We start from the raw sequence: 6,007 nt of genomic DNA on the forward strand, positions 1-6,007 counted from the left end.
TACCTCTAAATCAGTCTGGATTTCGTGAACATTATGGTTGTGAAACAGCGTTAATGCATATTACCGACCACATTCTCCGAGCGATTGATGAAAACGATATGACTGCGTTAGTTTTGTTGGATTATTGAAAACCAGTTGTCTTAAATTTTGTTGGGTTTAGCGCTAATGCTATATGATTGGTTTCCAATTTTTTGTGCAATAGATACCAAAAAGTTAAGATAAACAACTCTATATCTGAGTCTCGGGAGGTGTCGGCGAGTGTGCCGCAATGTTCTGTATTGGGGCCACTTTTGTTTTCGTTATATACATCTAATTTTTCAAATAGTTTGAAACACTGTAGCTGTCATTTTTACGCAGATGACACTCAATTATACCTGAGATTTGTTCCCAGTGATGTGTCTCTGGCTGAAACTATTTTAACGCGGGAAATTAGGAACTTAGTGGAAGTTTCGTCTGCACATAATGGTGCCAAGTCGGTATTTATGCTTCTTGGTAGGCGGGGTTTGCGGGAGGAACATTCTCCTCAATTCAGTATAGAAGTTGATAGTCTGCGAATTAATGTAGGATGCTGTTTTCGTAATTTGGGATTGTATCAGGATTCAGATATTAAATTTAAAATACATATTACACAGAAAACCAATAAATCATATGCAACGTTGAAATTAATTTATGGCATTAGGCACACAGTATCAAAAACTACACTGTTAAAACTGTGCGATACCCTTGTACTTAGTCATTTCACCTTTTGTGATAAGCTTTTTGATACCTGTCTGGATAGCGCTTTAGTAAGTCGTGTACAGCGGGTATAGAATGCTTGCCTCAGGCTTGTATACGGTTTAAAACGGTATGATCATGTGTCTCATAAATTGATAGATGCTGGTTGGTTAAATATGTCCAACAGAAGAAAGTTGCATTTGTTATCATTCTACCATAAGCTTCTCATGTTGAAGAAGCCCCCGTATCTATACAACAAAATATCATTCAGGACAGATGTTCATAATATCAATATTAGAAATAGAGGTATTATTACACCTCCTTGACACTAGACCTCGTTATTTTAACGATCCTTCACTTATTGCCTTCCTAAATATTATAATCCGCTACCAGGCTAGCTAGAAATCGTGTGTAAAACTTAATAGACAAGTCGACGTAGTTTATACCGATTTTGAGAAGGCCTTTGATCGCATTGATCACAGTATGTTGCTACAGAAATTGAGCTATGTATGTCTTCTAATTCATTAAATTTGATGAAATCGTACCTTGCTGATAGAGTATGTCGTGTTTTTACAATGGATTTTATTCCGACGGCTACTCGCCTACATCTGGAGTTCCTCAAGGATCCAATCTGGGACCGCTGCTATTTGTTCTATATATAAACGATTTGTTAGACTCGCTTACCTGTCCAGTGCTTGCTTATGCTGATGATTTGAAAATTTTTGTGGAGGTCAGATCATTGGATGACTCTAGGATGCTGCAGAACAACCTGGACATTATTCAGAAGTGGTGCAATTTCAATGCCCTTTCTTTAAGTGTCATTAAATGTACTTATATATCATTTACAAAGAAGTTAAATAAAATCGACACAGTTTATATTGCGGCTTCCATACCTCTAACAAGGGTCTCTACGTTGAAGGATCTGGGAGTGCTGTTTGACTCAGAACTTTCTTTCTTGCCCTATATCGAGGAGATGTGCTCTCAGGCTTGGAGAACTTTGGGTTTCATACTGAGGATCATGGGTCGATTTGCTGATTTTGGTACCCTGAAAACGCTATTTATGGCTCTGGTGATCTCTCGCCTCCAGTATGCCTCTGTAATATGGTACCCTATTTATACGTCACAACAACTAATGGTTGAGAAAGTCCAGCGTCGATTTCTCAAATTTTTGTCATATCGTATGGATGGTCAATATCCGCCTAAAGGAGTGAACTACTTAGATCTACTGCATCGCCACAAGCTTTCTTCTCTGCAGGATAGAAGAATGGTCCAAAGTGCCTCGTTCTTGCAAAAGTTGATGTGTGGTGAGATCGACTGTGCGTGGTTGTTGTCGCGAGTGAATATAGTGGTGCCGCGCATAAATTCTCGGTCCCATTTGTATTTTTATCCACCTTTATGCAGAACAAATGTCAAAAAAAAGGGCGCCGATAACACATATGATCACGAACATGAACGATAGTTGTAAGCTAGAATAAACATTGCATTTTCTGTCTCTTTTCTTGCCTCTTTTATTTGATTGTATTATTATTTAGGTATGTATTATATGCATTTTAATTTCACTTGTAATTATATTGATGTACAATTTGTAATAATTTGTATATTTTTTGTATTTTGTCCTTAATATGGTGCGCTGTTGGGCAATAAAGTTTATTATTATTATTATTATTATTATTATTAATAGACATAAATTCTTTCAACCTTAACTCAATCAAACTAATACCTTTTCTTGCAGAACTAACGACTTTTGTTGTTCGATTTGTGACTGCTATAGTAGCATGGTTCAAAAGGAATACATTATTAAAAATATCACTATTAAATTGCGACATGGAATTTTTTTCTCATTTTTACCAGAACAGGTATGGGTTGGCCGGTCACCCGGTGCCCCCTTGACTTTGAGTTTCGGGACACTCTGTATATTAATTGCCATACATATGCATGCGAAACTAAGCAACTATACGCCAGATTGTTCATCCATTAACATTTGTCGCAATTTCTTCTTAAACGCATTCAAATTTAGAGATTTCAAACAGCCTGGTAGCGGATTATAATATTTAGGAAGGCAATTGCGAACATTTCTGACCGTAGTACGTAAAGATATGATGTACGGGAACGATTTTTAACATTTTCAAAAATATGTCTATTAATACCACTTAACTAAGAGACATAGAATTTTTTTCTTATTTTTACCAGAACAGGTATGGGTTGGCCTCTCACCCGGTGCCCGCCTGACGTTGAGATTCGGGACAGCCTGTATATTCCTTTGTTTTTTTTATTTTGATTTGTTTAATATTATTAATTTAGTAAACATCTTTTTTTATTTTAATTTTTCTTTTGTTCTATTTTATTAATGTTTCTATTTTATTTTTTTTTTTGTTTTGTTTGTAGGGTTAAGTGGTAGAGAGGAACTTGATTCCTAACTCCGTCCTACGTATTGCTTTTGTATAATTATTGTTGATTAATAAAACCAAATTATTATTATTATTATGTTCAATTCGTCTATACCATAAGATGTTGATTTAATGCTATTTAAAACATTAGTGATCGAAGGGGTTTCTTTGAGTCCAAACGAAAATCTTTCATGGGAGGTTGGGTGCAGCATGTTTGTACCATAAAAAGGGAGCAAATCATCATCCACATCAGCATAACCAACAGAATTCACACAATAATCATTAATATTTTCAACATCATACCATCAGTACCAATACTGACAGTAACCCTGACGCCCATCAGGACCTCCTCAACCTGAATCCTCTCAAACTACAGCTGATTCAAAGGAAGGGCATCCGTTTTCACATAATCCACATTATGCTCGAGAAGGATCAACAAAAACCATAGAAAAGAAATCAGCTAACAATGAGCATACTCCAACACCGCCACCGACAACAGTACCATTACTTGACATCGTAGAAAGAATCACATCCGCACGCTTCTTGGACTTAGTAAAAGACCAAAACACGTTTGGGTCAGATTTGATATTGCTTTCAGCTCTTCTAACACACTCCATGTAATTAAGATGGATTAGATACTTTGCACGACTCCCAAACATTGGAAAAGAGAGGAGTCAAGTCGGTTGCCAAAACGTTTCCATTTACAGTGCGCCCTCCTTTTCTCTCGAATTAGGTAGCTTTGAGTTTTAAAGGGACAAATTTACATATAGCAGTATTGACATGGTTATAAAAAATTTGAATCGCATCATTGATACCATCACAGCCACCAAGTTCTGACTCTCAGTCCATTTCGTTAATGTACTCATTTAGTTCAGGAAACCGGGCTTTTCTATAACAAAAAGCGTCGCCATGATGTATAGGTAATGAACGAGAACAAGGAATTGAGCAGGAAAACTCAAGAGTGTTCACTAGAAATGATCACTACATAGAGAGATTCAGTAGAATGAGTAATAATAAGACCAAGTGTGTTTAAAGAAAAATTATATCCAAAGTCCATTCTAACGAAATTCGTTATATCGAGATTGTACTGTAATTTAGTAAACTAATATCGCAATTATTTTACTATCCAAAAAATACCATTCTATAAAGAAATATGTGCCTCTTATCGCACAATGAGAAATACAAACATTTATATCGCCTCGCAGCACAATATGTGCGAAGTAATTCGCGATATTAAAGAAAGAAAAGGACAAAACAACCTGGTAATATATACGAACCTCGGGACTTCCCCACTCTTCCCTATCAAAGCAACGTAAACCTAAACGTTGATAAACTTTGCTTTTATTGCTTTCCTAGCGGAATTCATTTCAGTTTATTCGGTTACAATCAAGTTGTAATAGGTGCCTTAAGCTCCAATAAACAAAAATGTAAGCACACCACAATAATATTTTAAAAAAATCGTTAATTCATTCCTACAAGTATTTTGTATTATTCTTTTAAGGTCTCGTAAAAGCGGAAAGATATTACGTTGTTACATTCCCACCCCCGATAAACTAATGAAAACGCGTTTAATTGAAATTAAAAAATCTGATCCTATGTACAAGCATGTGTGCCTTAACTACCTGAGTTCAATTCAAAAATTGAGCTTAAAAAAAATCGAAAAAGTTTATTGCCCATCGCTTTATGAACGCTATAAATCGAAAAAGGCTAATCGCGAAAAACGCGGTTACAAGAATTTCGAGAAACGATTAATGTACGTCACTGACGTTAGAAATATTGAAGCGATTATGCGTTCAAGTTTGAAATGGAGGAGGATGCATTGTTATAAGTTGAAAACGGGGGTTAGTTTTTCCGAGAATGCCGAGTATGCGGATAAAAACGTCACTTGGAATGTTGGCAAAAATCGTGCTATGATTATAGCTGATGTTCTCGTGGGAAAAGCTGACGTTGGAGGTTACTGCACGGAATTACCACTCAATGGAGGTGATGTAACTCCCGAAAATCGAAGGGTTTATGTTAAATTTTACGGCGATGAATTTATTCCAAGATTTATTGTTTATTATACTTACAATGAAATTAAAATTTAATTTGTTTGTAATAATTATATATTGTAGTGAATTTCACTTAAAATACAATATACAGAAATATACCTACTTACAGGTGTACCTACTTACTTTGTCCCACATAAAATGCAACATGTCTGAATATTTCTGGTTGTAGGTCAAGGTCTATAGAACATAAGGTGTCGAATGCCGATTTTCCTTCTCTGAGGGGCAAGGTGGGTCAGTGACGTAGCTGGTTCTATGAACAACACAACACGATGCGAGGTTTAAATATTTTATATAGACTGTACCACAGTATAGGCTATCTTTTACTCTGACTGTATCGAACCAGTGACGTCAATCTGCGGGGTAATAATTGATACTACAGAGGCATAGGGAATATACCTTATGTTCTATCGACCTTGGTTGGAAATCTAATGTTAAGGGTCGATTACACGGAGATAATTTACACGCCACTAGCGCACTTTTTTACTATCTGCTAGTAAAGTAGTTCTGTGTAATTATGGTGGCGTGTAAACTATCCAGATAGTTAGCTAGCAAATATGTATGCGAGTAAAGTTGGAGACCGGTCAACTTTACTAGCTACTAGCTCACCTTTTTACTATCTAGATAGTAAAAAAGTATCGTGTAATTATATCAGCGAGCAAAGTAGGTACAGAGTAGAAGAGATTTTATAATACTGACGGTTGTAATCTCAAGGTTGGTTCAGTTATATATAGTGAAAATGACACCTAAAATATCAAAAGAAGTATTACGTGGATGTGCCTTGGTTCTTGGAGCCGTTTTACAAGAAGAATTAAAAAACACGATTTGCGAGAAACGAAAAAGAAAATGGGTGAGGGA

At 36.0% G+C, this 6,007-nt stretch overlaps 1 long non-coding RNA gene across 1 annotated transcript; it reads left to right on the plus strand.

Annotated features, from left to right (window-relative positions):
- Positions 1 to 4,453: 4,453 nt before the first annotated feature.
- LOC111413521 (uncharacterized) lies at positions 4,454 to 5,254 on the plus strand. The gene is made up of 2 exons (XR_011640033.1): positions 4,454 to 4,528; positions 4,603 to 5,254. It is a non-coding gene; the product is annotated as an uncharacterized lncRNA (long non-coding RNA).
- The last annotated feature ends 753 nt before the right edge of the window (positions 5,255 to 6,007 follow it).

The sequence above is a fragment of the Onthophagus taurus genome, chromosome 3, assembly GCF_036711975.1.
Source record: "Onthophagus taurus isolate NC chromosome 3, IU_Otau_3.0, whole genome shotgun sequence".
NCBI lineage: Eukaryota > Metazoa > Arthropoda > Insecta > Coleoptera > Scarabaeidae > Onthophagus > Onthophagus taurus.